This window comes from Piliocolobus tephrosceles, chromosome X (genome assembly GCF_002776525.5).
Source record: "Piliocolobus tephrosceles isolate RC106 chromosome X, ASM277652v3, whole genome shotgun sequence".
Lineage (NCBI taxonomy): Eukaryota > Metazoa > Chordata > Mammalia > Primates > Cercopithecidae > Piliocolobus > Piliocolobus tephrosceles.
In genome coordinates, this window is record NC_045455.1 from 91,814,525 (window position 1) to 91,830,061 (window position 15,537).

The following is a 15,537-nucleotide window of genomic DNA, read 5'->3' on the forward strand; positions in this document are numbered from 1 at the left end:
GGACCCAGGCCAGTGGCAGGACAGCCGTGTGCCGAAATGAAATAAATGCTGGTGGTATTTCACATCCCCCACCAGAGGAAGCCAGAAAATAACAGTCACAATATTTTTTATTATTCAAGTGAGACTAGCAATTTCAACTTAGAACAGGATCAATTGTATAGCATTTCACAGTTTACAACACATTTTGAGTGAATGCTTTTTTTTTTTTTAACCATTGGAACCTCATATGCCACTTCAAATAACATACAAAAAGCAGATTGTGAGCTACAACATTACCAGGTCACAAGTCTTCACTTCCCATGAGGTACTCGAGACCCACGTGTGACTTGTCTAAGGTCACACAGCTGGTGTTTAACAGAGCCAGTCTTCTGTTAGCCATACCTACTGCTAAAAATTAGCCTTTGCAAGCAAACAGAACAAAAACGTGTGGTTGGCTGTCACCCCCACCCTGAACGACAATGCTGCACTTGCAGCATTACTGACACCTAAGGTTGATGACAGTCCTGTCTCTTTAAGAAGAAAAAAAAGGCTGCTGGGTAGGGGGAGCAACTGACTGCGGCAGGAGCCGCCTGGACCCAGTGCGGCTGCAGGACAGTCACGCTGGGACCTGCTGATGGCACTGGAGGAAAACAAAGACCGAGAGACCCTGATGCCCACAGCCCCCAGTAAGTCCGAGATTCCAGCTGGGTGGCCAGCGAGAAGGGCAGCTGCAGGAGCAGCCTGGGGATGGGCGGGCTCCATGGTGTGGTTGGCCATCGGTCCTCTGAGTCTTGGGAAACCAGGACTCGGCCACTGCAGCTGCTGGGGGAGGTAAGGGGCCACTTTCTCTAACAAACCTGCCTTCGGAGAGGACAGAGACCAGAGGGCCTTCAGCGTGCTTTGCAGCTGTGAGTAATGAGCTCTTCTGAAAATGCAGTTTGGGTTGACTGCTTGCGAATTTGTGGGTGAGGAGCGGCTGCAGGGTGACTAGAGAAATCTGCCGCGGTCAAGATGCTGGGCTAGCCGCTTTGTCATTTTCATTTCCACCCGGGTTGCCGTGCACTGCCACCGTGGAGCTGTTGCAGTAACACAGTGTGGGGTCCAGAGCCTTGCTGAACAATAAGATGGGATTCTCAAAGTAGCTGACAGTTAATTTGTAAAATTGCTCTCACTTTAAACAGCATGCCTTCAAACAATGCCATATGTTTTGGTTATCTTATATAATATTTGAAAATCCTGCTTTTAGTTAAAAATAGTTCACATATTTACTTGTATTCTAGTAAGTGATCATTAGATTCTTTGAAAGAGTATTCCGGCTTTAGCAACAAAACCTCTCTCTGGCTGTCTTTTTTTATTCCTTAAAACAAGGTCAATACCTCAGAGAAGAGGACTGGATTTGTTTCTATTATAACATATCAATTGTTTTGGCTTTAATTTTATTCTCTCTGCCTCTGAAGATGGATAAAAGCCCATTCCACTTAAGTAAAAGGCAGAAGCCAGGTGGAATCCATGTGGTTAAAGCGCAGCTGCCCTGAAGTTATTTTGAAGGGGAACGCTTCATTTCTCCATCAGTGCAGATAAAAGTAATTGATTCACAGGTCATGGATTAAAATAATAATAATAATTGACACTTAATCCCATTTTATTTGTCACATGACAAGTAGATTTGCCATATTGTTTTTCTTAAGCTGCCCATTGATAACCAGATTCATTCTAGGTTAATGCAGGCTCATCATGGCCCAGTAGTTTTACTTAGGACCATCCAAACTGCCTTCCCTAATCTTGCCCTGAATCCTCACTTTGGGCTGTGACAACGATCCCCGTTTCCTTTCCTCTCTCCTCCTGAGCCGTCCCTTTCATCCTTTCTTCACCTTCCTAGGCTGCCCGGGCAATTTTTTCTTTTTTTTCTCCTTGGATCTTAAAGACTCCTTCAGTCTCTTTCAAACAAAGCAAGCCAGATTTTCCACATACCCTATTTTCCTTATAGCTTACTTGAACTTTTCCACGAATAAGTATTTTCTATTCTTCACATAATAGGAAGAAAAGTCCAATTGTAGAACTTGAAGACCAAGGTTTGCTTACATCCGAAGCATCTAAGGAACCATTGCTTGACGCTGGATTTGCCCCCAGAAGCCCCGGGTTCCAATCTCAGCTCTACCACGTCCTCCCTGCAGCCCCTGACAATCCACATGACTTCTACGAACCTCAGTTCCCTCCTGTGATGCAATTATTCACTTAACGGTCACAGGGTTGAAACCAGGTGATGTGTGTGAAGGCGCTGGCAGGGTTCTCCACACAGTGTCACTATTTAGTAAGAGTTTTGTCATTTTCTCACTCGGTCCACCATCTATGTAACCACCCATCCAAGGTGAAGCATGCTAAAGAGATTCACGTGCCATTTCCCTAAAGGAATACATTTTGAAATGAACTTTCGGCTGAGTGCATCTGAATGAGTTCTGATCAGTAAAATATACATATTCAGTTCTTGCTATACATGAAACACTAAGCCATCTTGTCTATAAAAGGAATGCTGATGTTTCCACGTTGCCATAGGAGTATTCTTTGGAAGAGGGAGGGGCAGTTCCCTTTGTACGACTCTTCCTAAATCCTGTATGACAGCAGCAGTGATGATGATGTTGACCGCTCCCACCATGAGCCTACATGAGGACTGCTACATGTGATTGATGCGAAGGATGCCAAATTGGAAGTCAGGACAATTCCCATTGCTATTCTGATCTTGGACAGCCTAGGTGGCAATTTGCTCTTTGCACTGTCAATCCTGTTACTATTTTAATTTCTACTTTATATGTCTTTATCCTGCTGCCTTTCCTTTCCTTAACTCTACACTTAGGATATGTATCAGTTTTTTTTTTTTTTTTTTTTTTTTTTTTTAGACGGAGTCTCGCTCTGTCACCCAGGCTGGAGTGCAGTGGCGCCATCTCAGCTCACTGCAAGCTCTGCCTCCCGGGTTCACACCATTCTCCTGCCTCAGCCTCCCGAGTAGCTGGGACCACAGGCGCCCGCCACCACGCCCGGCTAATTGTTTGTATTTTTAGTAGGACGGAGTTTCACCGTGTTAGCCAGGATGTGTCAGATTTTAACATTTAGGATGAGGCCGTTTCACCCCTGCCTAAGGGGGAACACAGCAAAGCTAGGAAAAGCACTGGATTGGGGACCAAAGGTGTGGCTCTAGCCCTCCTTTGGCTTCTCTTTGTGCTAATTAGAAAGCCTCTAAGGTAAGAGACATAGAATAATCTTTCGATTTCCTTCAGGTTCTGGCTACATGATTCAGATATCTCTCTTTGGGGTAGCCCCAGTTTATAACAATTATGTGATCAAATTAAATGCTTTTGTCTCATTGATTCTTAGAATAACCTTATGAAACAGGTAGCCCCATTTTGCAGATTACAAAATGTAACCTTAAGAGAGAGTAGAACCCCAAGTATTTCTTAGTAGTAAAAGGAGAGACTGACTAGGTGGTGAGACTGGATTCTCTTGGTGGGCATCAGCGAGTTCTCAGACTGAACTCTGAGCTCTTTTCCTACCATGGTATCCCCCTCAGGGCCCTTGGAGTTAATGATGATGTGAAACCCAAGGTGCCATGCTGGTTCAGGGTTGTGTCAGAAGAGATCTGTGGTCCAGTTATAATAACCTTACATCCAGACAAATATTTGTTTTAAATGTTCTGCTCGAGATTACACCAGGAGTCTGTCATCTAGGGCAGAAAATGAGGGCTCTACAGTCCACATAACCTTTTAATGTGTTCTGAAATGACACTTAAAAATAAATCAAAGCCACCCTAATATAATTATTGATGATAATTTAAATTTTATAAACCTCCCTACCTCGTTAAAGTACTAAGTGCTAGAAAGGAGTATTTGAATTTTATACGTATCTAGAATTTGTGCATGTTTTCCCATAGTAATAGTTTAGCCTTTTTCCTTGTTTTTAATGCAATGATAAATTTAACCATTTAAAAAACCCTAATAGGATTACAAGATAAAATACACTAAATATTGCATAAGACATAGACATACTAAAAAATAATTCACGGTTTATCTGAAACTCAAAGTGTATATGCTTATATTTATGGTTTTTATTTGCTAAATTTGGCAACATGAAATAAACAGAGCTTTGATCAATGATAGTTACTTAGAGCCTAAGGAGATTAGTTTGTTAGGTCTTTAAGTTTCAAACATAAATTACAACCAATCTTTACGAATTTTCTGTCAATTATACCAAATATCCCTTTAGTTTGTTTGTTTGTTTATTTATTTATTTATTTTGAGATGTTGTCTAACTCTGTCACCCAGGCTGGAGTTCAGTGGTGCAATCTCAGCTCACTGCAACCTCTCAGCTCACTGCAACCTCCACTTCCCCGGTTCGTGATTCTCCTGCCTCAGCCTCCCGAGTGGCTGGGATTACAAGTGCCTGCTACCATGCCTGGCTAATTTTTGTATTTTTAGTGGAGACAGGGTTTCACCATGTTGCCCAGGCTGGTCTTAAACTCCTGATCTCCAGTGATCTGCCCACCTCAGCCTCACAAAGTGCTGGGATTACAGGCCTGAGCCCAGCCAATATTATTTATTAAACATTTATGCTAAGTGACCATCCAGAGGCAATCCTGATTATGAAGAACAGATCTATGTTCAATTTACCATCATATTCCTGAGAGTCCCTGCTAAGAATAATAATAAAAAGTACCCAAGATTTTAATGTATTCGGAGTAAGATATACTGGGTTTTGGAACCTGGCTCCACATCATACTAGTTCTGACACTTAACCTCCTGCAGCCTCAGCTTCCTCCTCCTTAAATGGGATTCATGATAGGTTAAAAATCCCTACCTCGGGCCGGGCCAAGCACGGTGGTTCACACCTGTAATCCCAGCACTTTGGGAGGCCGAGGCGGGCGGATCAGGAGGTCAGGAGATTGAGACCATCCTAGCTAACACGGTGAAACCTGGTCTCTGCTAAAAATACAAAAAACCAGCCAGGCGAGGTGGTGGCGCCTGTAGTCCCAGCTACTCGGGAGGCTGAGGCAGGAGAATGGTGTGAACCCGGGAGGCGGAGCTTGCAGTGAGCCGAGATGGCGCCACTAAACTCCAGCCTGGGTGACAGAGCGAGACTTCATCTCAAAAAAAAAAAAAAAAAAAATCCCCACGTCAGTGACTGAATAACAGTTTAGTGAGCCTCTGCCATGGTTGTACATGGTCAGTCCTCCCCAAAGAGTTACTTTTTAATGAAATAATTGAATATTATTTTTCCCTTCAAAAAGTCATATATTATTAGATAATATCAATTAAGATATTATCATGTATTGAAACGACACTTAAAATATATTTTAGTCATATAATCTATTTTTAAAATTTCATTTAACAGCTTTATTGAGATATTCACGTACCATACAATTCTCTCATATGTGATGTTATTTTTATGTAAAATTGTATATTTGAGGATAAATTGAGCTTTTGAAGGTAAATCTAAGACTCTGGGACCTCCTATTTCAGTGCCAGCCCCCTAGCCTACTGCCTCCCACAATCAGCTCGGCCTGTTGACAAGCTAGAATCTGAGGCCAGATAAACTACATACAAAATATGTGTAGTTTTATTATCTGTAAATTGGCCAAAGTGACTAAATTATTCAATCTTTATTGAATACTTTCTGTATGCATAAACCTAAGTAGGAGAGTCAAAGGTGAATAAGATATTCTTGAGGAACTTTCAGCAAAGCAGACAAGAAAGATTTGTATGACACAGAAGGGATTTGGAGCACTGGAGGAATAATTTATATATTTTTCTTATTGAAATACAGTGCCTTTCCTGTTGTACATTTTACATCGAAATCTTTAATTACACACACATAAAGGATCAGTAGCACTCACCTTTAGCTTCACCTTTTGTGCTCTAGAAACTATTTTCCGTACATATTCAATTTAAGGTCGGGGAGTGGCTGTGGTGACCCCCGACCTTTCCTGCAGCGCACAACACAGGTCTTTCATTAATGTCATCCAAAATGCTTGCTGTGCCTTACATTTTCAGGTCTATTGATTTATAGTGTGAATTCATCCGACTTTTCCATTTTGCAAAGATTCTATTTTTAAACCAATTTAGTCTTTGCTGACTCATACTTTCTCCCGAAGTTAGGAGAGCGAGATGATTACTTTGCTGTTAATTCCCATGAAGGCGTTCTGTGGGCCTGAAGTCTCTGCATTTGGCTCCTTGTTTCTGCAATGTTAGGGGCTTTCAAGGGTCAGCCTTCACCATATCCCAGAGGATTCAGCCATGTATGAATTTGGTTGAACCAAAAGGATGAATTTTTCATTCCCATCTTCAGATGAACGTGGACCCCATTCTTAGGAGATCACCAAAGGCAATTCGGCCTCTACCCCTTTCTCAAAGAGCATTTCTAGGGAAACTCAAGCTATTTTGCCAGGTGCAGCTGCAGAGGCGTGTGTGAACACGGCAGCACTGAACACCATGAAAAGGGAAGGAATCCTTCAGGAAGAGGGGCTTTACTAGCCCCAAAGACACCCTTAAACCAACAGGGAAGACAGCGTATCAAAGGAGACAGAGTATTCGCGTGGCTCCTGATTGTGTTTTAATCTCATTCCTGCAGGAGAGGCCTTTCTTGTCCTGTCCTCGGGGGACAGCCAGGGGTTCCTGTGCTAGTCCCTGGGAAGCTTGCTTTATCCCCCCTTCTCTCTGGTGCAATTCACTTTGTCACCTCAGGAACTTCTTCACTTCCCGCACTCTTCTCCTGCCTCCCTCTGCCAAAAGGCCTTACCTCTGCCAAAGGGCGGCGTTTAGCTCAGGGAACAGCTCCCTTTATTTGTACAATAGCTGTGATTTAAGTCCCCAGTCTCCTGGCTGTTCCTGTTTCAAGCTGTGTAACTCACAGAACTTTTCCCGTCGGTGAGTAAGTGCAGATGGCATGTTTATCTTCCTCCTTCTTAAATGAGATCACATGTACTGTAGTGCCAAGTTTTCCTACTGTGGGTCAAGCCCAGATGCCAAAATAGGGTAGTTTTGCTGGGAAGGCCAAGAGGTCACTGAGTGGCACACGTGCTTGTTAGCTGTGGGCAGTGGCTTCAGGTTCCAAGCTGGGGGGAGGGGAGCCCTGGTACCTAATAGCTGTTGGACAGCATTGGTTGTTTTGAGCCCTGGAGCATGAGAGGAGGTCATGAAATCAGTGGGCAGAGAACATCATGAACACATTTCATGTCACTTCATGTGTTAAAAAATACTGCATCAGCAAAAGTAGTAGCATCTAATATTCACAAAAACCGTCTGCAGTTGACTAAATGCTGTTAGGACACAGCTCGGTTTGGTGTTGCAGCGACACAGTTCGTGGATAAGGCAAGCTGGCCCTGTTTAGGGGTGAGGAAAGTTGGGCACAGCGAGATTATGTGATTCTCAAGCCATGGTGAAGAGAAGACCGAAGAATGTTCTCTTCCATTAGGTGATGCTTCTCCCCAAATGGTAGGGTAGAAGCAGAGTTCCTCCCTTTCAGAAAGAGAAGGACGAAGACGGAAATGAGGTTTGAGGGTGTGAAAGGAAAATATCTCGGGCCCCCAAAATCACTACGGAAAACTCAACCCAGGAACTGCTCAAGGCAAACCTGCCTCCCATTCTATTCAAAGTCACTCCTCCGCTCCCTGAGATGGAGAGGTGGAGGCGTATCTGATTTACCTCCTTTGGAAAAGCTAATCAGAAACACGCAAGAATGCAACCACTTGTGTATCACCTATCTGTGGCCGGGAAGCCCCCTCCCCACTTCCAGTCTTCCTGCCTTTGCTTCAAGTTGTCCCCCCTTTCCAGACCAAACCAATGTACTTCTCTTTTTTTTTTTTTTTTTTTTTTTGAGACTTGGAGTCTCACTCTCTCACCCAGGCTGGAGTCCAATGGCACGATCTCGGCTCACTGTAACCTCCACCTACCGGGTTCAAGCAATTCTTCCACCTTAGCCTCCCGAGTAGCTGGGATTACAGGCACCCGCCATCATGCCCTGCTAATTTTTGTATTTTTGTAGAGACGGGGTTTCACCATGTTGGCCAGGCTGGTCTTGAACTCCTGACCTCAGGTGATCTGCCCGCCTTGGCTTCCTGAAGTGCTGGGATTACAGGCGTGGGCCACCTCACCTGGCCTCTACTTCTGACATATACTAATTGATGTCTCATGTCTCCCTAAATGTATAAAACCAAGCTGTGCTCTGACCACCTTGGGCACCTGTCATCAGGACTTCCTGATGCTGTGTAAGGGGCGCATCCTCAACCCTGGCAAAATCAACTTCATAAATTAGCTGAGACCTGTCTCGGATTTTCCGGGCTCACAGAAGGCCTATACTTGTGTCAGGCACTCAGTCGTGGGGAAGAAGTAAGAGCTGGGAGCCACCGGGATTTAAACGAAGTATGGGGCTGTTGCTGGACTCTTCTGGACACCAGTTTCATTCTCGGTATAACGAAATTCACAAATCCCTGCCAAATCACTAGACTTAGAGACTGAAATAAGATCATCCCTGTGAAATCGCTTTAACAAATCTAACATACCATGCCCCTACAAGGCAATCTTATTGTACCGCATTTTAATTTCACTATGGACAACATTTCAATCATATAAAAGTTTTGTATATACTAGTATTCTTTGCCATGTCACACAGAGCCCCGGCGGCCACGCTCTAGCTCACAGGCATGAGTCCGCTCTCGCAGGGAGTCAGGCGGGTGCAACTCCGGGGCCCCCAGTCCAGCACCCACCTGAGATCTTCACACCCTGAGCAGAGCAGTAGGGGCAACTTAACGGGGCACCAAGTGGGCAAAAATGGCGCCTTCCCCACCGCGTGTGCAGGAGGGTGAATTCCTGGATGTTGAGGGGCGGGGACACAGAAACTCCCTCTACCCACTCTCCCCAGGAAGAGGGCAGGGCCCCTGGGGACAAGGATTCCCCTCCCCTCTTCCCCACCACCACGGACATAAGGCCTCAGTGGACACCAAGGCCCCAGCACAACTTCAGGCCCCAAGTGACACAGGACTCTAGGTGGACACCAGACATCAGACACCAGGTTGATGCCAGGCCCTAGCCAAGCGGACTCCAGTCCCTGCGTAAACATCAGGTCTCAGTTTGGCACCTAGGCCCCAGCTGAACATCAGGCCCCTGGTGGATGCCCAGGTTAATACCAGGCCCCGGGTGGACACAAGGCTCCAGGTACATTCAGGCCCCGGGTGGAAACCAGGCCCCAGATGGACATCAGGCAACTGTATGTCAGGTCCCAGGTGGACACATAGGCCCCAGTTGAACACCAGGCCCCAGGTGAACATTAGGCCCCAAGTGGATGTCCAGTCCCCAGGTAAATACCAGGGCCAAGGTGCACAGGAGGCCCCAGGTGGATACTTAGGCCCCTGGTGAACATCAAGCCGCAGGTGGAGACCCTGACCCCAGGGGGCATCCAGCTCGAGGTGGACATCAGGCCCCAAGTGGACACCAGTACCCAGATGGACATCAGACCCCAGGCAGACACTGGACTTGAGGTATTCACCAGGTACCAGGCTCATGCCCAGGCCACCGCTGGACACAATGTAACAAACAACAGGTTCCATTCAGTGATATAATAAAGCACATCGCAAAGCTCCTTCACCCATATCTTCATAATAATTAATTGGGCTGCATAGTCATAGGTTCATATATAGGCCTAATAACCTCAGAAGTGTAATTATTTAGTTTCTACAAAACGTGTGTTTGGACTTGCTTAATGGAAACTCAGGTTCCATTCAGTGATTTAAAACAGCACATCCCAAAGCTTCTTTGCACATAGCTTGGTTTTCGTTATAAGAACTGGATGTTCGTATGTTGATATATAAGCCTGATAGCCCCTGAAATGTCATATCTGAGATTCTACAAAACGTGTGTTTGGAACTTGTTTCATGGAAACACAGGTTCCATTCATTTATATAAAACAGCACATCAGAAAGTTTCTCCTCACATGGCTTGTTTTTCATTATTAGGGCTGAAAATCTATATAGGTGTAATAGTCTCATTAAGGTTTGATTTTCTCACTTATGTGCTTAATCATCTAGAACTGATATTTGTGCACAGTATGGGGTTCAGATACATTTTCGTGCTTGTGTCCATATAGTTGGCCACTTGCCCCAGTAACATTTTTGGAATGGCCCAACTTTCCCCCACTAAACCCCTCTGATACTTCTCTCATGTATCAGGTTCCCGTTAATGCAAAGGTCTGCTTCTGAGCCTTTTACTCTCTTTGATTGTTCCCGTGTGAATGCGACATAATTATTATGGTTTCTTGTTAAAGCTTAGTATCTTCTAGAGGAAGTCTTCCCTCTTCTTCTTAAGTAGTGTCTTTGGTTATTCTGTTTTTATTTTACAAGGTTGTTGGGGTTTTGATTCAAATTGCTTTGAATTAAAAGATCAATTTGAGGAGAGTTGACGTTTCAATAATATTTAACCTTCTGGTTCATCATGTACGTATCTCCATTTTTAAAGGGTCTTTTTAATGTCTTTCATTAAAGTTTATAGATTTTCTTCCTAAAATTCCTATACAAGTTCTTTCATTATAATTATTCCAAGGTAACATTTTTTTCTTGCTATGATAAATGTCTGTCATTAACAAATACTTTCTCTCTTAAACTCTTGCTGGTATGTAGACATGCAATTTAACTTATATCAGTAATCTTGAAAAAATCTGTTATTAACATTGTCAGTTTGTCTGAATTTTTTTGAACATTCTATCAGTGAATAGTGATGGTTTTGTTCTCCCTTCCCCTCCTCCCTGTTCCTCTTTGTTTTTTTCTGTCTTGTTCTGGCTGCCCACTCCAATACATGCTAAGTAGAAATAGAGATCAATAAATATCTTTATCACTGCTAAGCACCAGACTTGCCTTTTAATTTACCCCTTAAAAAGGTTCCCTTCTACTTTCTTTTTTTTTTTTTTTTTTTTTTGAAGACTGAGTTTCCTGTTGCCCAGGCCGGAGTACAATGGCGCGATCTTGGCTCACTGCAACCTCTGCCTCCCGGGTTCCAGCAATTCTCCTGCCTCAGCCTCCGGAGTAGCTGGGACTACAGGCATGCGCCACCATGCCCAGCTACTTTTGTATTTTTAGTAGAGATGGGGTTCTACCATGTTGGTCAGGCTGGTCTCAAACTCCTGGGCCTAAGTGATCTGGCCTCCGTGGTCTCCCAAAGTGCTAGGATTACAGGCATGAGCCAAGGTGTCCAGTTGACTTTTTTTCTTTTACCTTGATCAGTCTTCCAGAAGTTTGCCAATTTTAGCAGTGTTTTTAAAGAATTAACTTTTATTTCTCTTTCATTAATTCTGCTCTCATCTTTATTTCCTATTTCCTTTAGGTTTATCCCCAAGACATTTTTTCCTAAATTCTTTTTTTTTTTTTTGAGATGGAGTCTCGCTCTGTCCTCCAAGCTGAAGTGCAGTGGTGTGATCTCGGCTCACTGCAACCTCCGCCTAGCGAGTTCAAGCGATTCTTCTGCCTCAGCCTCCTGAGTAGCTGGGATTACAGGGACACACCATCATGCCTGGCTAAGTTTTTGTGTTTTTTAGTAGAGATGGGGTTTCACCATGTTGGCCAGGCTGGTTACGAACTCCTGACCTCAGGTGATCCACCAGCCTCGGCCCCCCGGAGTGCTGGGATTACAGGCATGAGGCACCACACCCTGCCTTTTTCCTACATTCTTAAATGGATACTTAATTCACTGATTTTTAGCTTTTCTTCCTTCTGGATGAAGTCATTAAAGGCTATACATTTTCTCATAAATGTACTGATCTCCATTTTTAATAACAAAGAGCAGGTTAAAGACTTCGTGTTTTCAGTAGGCCCTTCGATCAGCATTTAGTGAGTCGTTTGTATTCACTTTATTCGTCTTTAAAGTTATTTTCTTTTTTTTTTTTTTTTTTTTTTTTTTTGAGACGGAGTCTCGCTCTGTCGCCCGGGCTGGAGTGCAGTGGCTGGATCTCAGCTCACTGCAAGCTCCGCCTCCCGGGTTCACGCCATTCTCCTGCCTCAGCCTCCCGAGTAGTTGGGACTACAGGCGCCCGCCAACACGCCCGGCTAATTTTTTGTATTTTAGTAGAGACGGGGTTTCACCGTGTTAGCCAGGATGGTCTCGATCTCCTGACCTTGTGATCCGCCTGTCTCGGCCTCCCAAAGTGCTGGGATTACAGGCTTGAGCCACCGCGCCCGGCCTAAAGTTATTTTCTGTTTGTGGCACTAGGTTTCCATTTATAGTAGATGGAAAGTTTCTTTTCATAATACATTTATTTAATTAAAATATCATTTTGGGAAAAATAAATATTAAGTGAAGAATAAATAGGTGGTACACAAGTAGGCCAAAGATCACCAAAGTTGTATGTCGTAGCTCAAAAATGAAAAACAAATTATGAGAGTGATTCATCGGGGGCTATATTTTGAGAACAGAATCATCTGGGCAACCGTTACCTTATCACCTTCACACATACTGGCTCACAGCACACATAATGAGTCCACCATCGTGGTGGGCAATTTCTGACAACTATGGAGACTATGGCAGGTTCCAGGGAGATGAACAGGTGCAAATGTTCTAAGTGTCCAGGAAAGGAATAATAGTGTTTGGAATTCTGAACTGTGAGCTGGTTGTTAATGGCAGAAGTAGTATTAAAATTAAAGACCGGGCTGGGTGCAGTGGCTCACACCTGTAATCCCAGCACTTTGGGACGCCGAGGTGGGGGGATCACCTGAGGTCAGGAGTTCAAGAGCAGCCTGGCCAACATAGTGAAACCCTGTCTTTACTAAAAATATAAAAATTAGCCAGGCAAGGTGGTGTATGCCTGTAGTCCCAGCTACTCGGGAAGCTGAGGCAGAAGAATTGCTTGAGCCCGGGAGGCGGAGGTTGCAGTGAGCCAAGATCATGCCACTGCACTCCAGTCTAGGCAACAGAGCGAGATTCCATCTCAAAAAATAAAAATAGGCTGGGCGCGGTGGCTCACGCCTGTAATCCCAGCACTTTGGGAGGCTGAGGCGGGCGGATCACGAGGTCAGGAGATTGAGACCATCCTGGCTAACACGGTGAAACCCCGTCTCTACTAAAAATACAAAAAATTAGCCGGGCGCGGTGGCGGCCGCCTGTGGTCCCAGCTACTTGGGAGTCTGAGGCAGGAGAATGGTGTGGGCCCAGGAGGCGGAGCTTGCAGTGAGCCGAGATGGTGCCACTCACTCCAGCCTGGGCGACAGAGCAAGACTCCATCTCAAAAAACAAAAAATAAATAAATAAAAATAAAAATGAAGTTAAAGACTGGATTATTTGAAAGAGACTGCGTTCAGGAGGTGTGAGACAAGGACACAGTGATCTCTGAGACCTAGCATGTGTGTATCAAGGACAAGTCATGTCATGTTTAACCCACTTCCCCCTTATTATTAGATGAGACTATCTTATTAGATGAGACTATCAGACTGGCCGGGCAGTGTAAGTCAGAAGGAAGACTGCAGCTTGGATTAGTAATCCACTGAACAGAATCATCCTATTCTGTTAGAAAGGACAGGAATAAATGTGGTTGATAACAGTATATTTACAATGGCTAAGAGAGTTACTGAGGAAATATTATCCAAAGACTGGTTTTTGTAACGAACGTATCATTGTCCATGGGGAGTAAAATGTAATAATTTGCCACGCAGCTTTATGCTGTTTAGCAGTTTTATCAAACATGCCTGTTGATATGAAGTTAATTAATATTCTAGATCACAGAACATGTATTCTTAAAGATATCAACAAACTGGAATTAGAGATTTAGTGAGGCTGACAAGCATGAAAGCTCATGAAAGCGCAGTGTTCCATTGAGATCAGTACTGCTCCGATTCCCTTCTGAGGTTCCTGCAGAGGCCCAGTGTCAGTGGCAGATGGGCTGGAGGTCTTGCTTCCAGTGTAACTAATTCCAGACTTCCCTTGAGCTCTTATCTATCGTATAAAACCTGCTTGTCTTACATTCATATAAACATGTTTATATTCATATTTTTTTCTTTTTGAGACGGAGTCTTGCTCTGTCTCCCAGGCTGGAGTGCAGTGGTGTGATCTCAGCTCACTGCAAGCTCCGCCTCCCGGGTTCACGTCATTCTCCTGCCTCAGCCTCCCGAGTAGCTGGGACTACAGGTGCCGCCACCATGCCAGGCTAATTCTTTGTATTTTTAGTAAAGACGGGGTTTAATCGGGTTAGCCAGGATGGTCTGGATCTCCTGACCTCATGATCTGCCCACCTCGGCCTCCCAAAGCGCTGGGATTACAGGCATGAGCCACCACGCCCAGCCCCAATTCCTATATTTTACAGATAAAGAAATTGATCCTAATCCTTCACTTTGTTATACATGACCTCTTTTAATTTTAAACATTTCAAACTGGAGTCCAGTTTTAAGTCTATTATCATAAAAAAGGTTTCCATCCTCTTGCTAATAACTATATTAATTTAAATTAAATTAATTTAATTTAAAGGATTTAATTAATCCTTAATTTAAATTCTTAAATCCTAAATTTACATATATAGTTTTTCTAATTCTTGGCATGGCAATCAAAATTTCATGAACTATTCATGAAAGAATAAGAAGATTTTGCATTGGTATGTTTGAGTTAATCTCACTCATGATGCCTAGTAATATTTTTTAATTATAGCAAGTTACTGGGAAAGTGTTTTCAGAAAAGCATTTACAGTGAATATGGAGTTCTTTCCTGGGTTTTCGTGAACATCCAAGAATTGATAATGTAATCAGTATAGCTTAGGTTGTTATTCCTACATTCCTTTTTTTCCCCACAATGAAACATTGTTGCATAGCAAATGCAGAATAAGAAGTCCGGAGCTGGTCTTCGCGTTCCAGTCGATCCCTTCCTGCTTCGATGGGCTGAAACAAGTTACTGACCTTCCTGTGACTCAATTTTAACGTATCAGCATCTCTACCTTTCTTGTTCTGTCTTCCTGAAATAGCCATTTAGTATGACATTGTCTGAGAGAGCATCTTGATAATTATGAAGTATTTTAGAACAATGAATGGGCAGAAAATGCAGTCGCATGTGTCCCTCCACTTACCATTGTTTATAAAGTTTGCCGGCCGGGTGCGGCAGCTGATGCCTGTAATACCTGGACTTTGGGAGGCTAAGGTGGGTGCGTCACCTGAGGTCAGGAGTTCGAGACCAGCCTGACCAAAGTGGAGAAACCCTGTCTCTACTAAAAATACAAAATTAGCTGGGCGTGGTGGAGCATGCCTGTAATCCCAGCTACTCAGGAGGCTGAGGCAGGAGGATCACTTGAACCCGGGAAACAGAGGTTGCAGTTAGCTGAGATCGCGCCATTGTGCTCCAGCCTAGGTGAAAAGAGTGAAACTCCTCAAAAAAAAAAAAAAGTTTGTCATTTTTCACTGAGGCTTCCTTGGGTTAGCCCAGATTGTGCCCAACACCCTAAAAAATAAAAATTAGAAAGTTTGTCATTTTTTCTTCTATTTGTTTCTTAAAATGTTAGACTATTACAGGCACCAATAGTTATAAGGAATATTACTAGTAAAATTAAGTCTTTCTGAGG

General features: G+C 43.8%; 1 protein-coding gene across 1 annotated transcript in view; it reads left to right on the forward strand.

Moving 5' to 3' along the window:
* Window positions 1-551: 551 nt before the first annotated feature.
* The window catches only part of SACS (sacsin molecular chaperone), a 94,450-nt gene continuing 79,464 nt past the window's right edge, over window positions 552-15,537 (forward strand). Inside the window, exon 1 of the mRNA XM_023190277.2 lies at window positions 552-665. The gene's annotated coding sequence lies outside the window, so the exon portion shown is untranslated. The remainder of the gene's footprint in view (window positions 666-15,537) is intronic.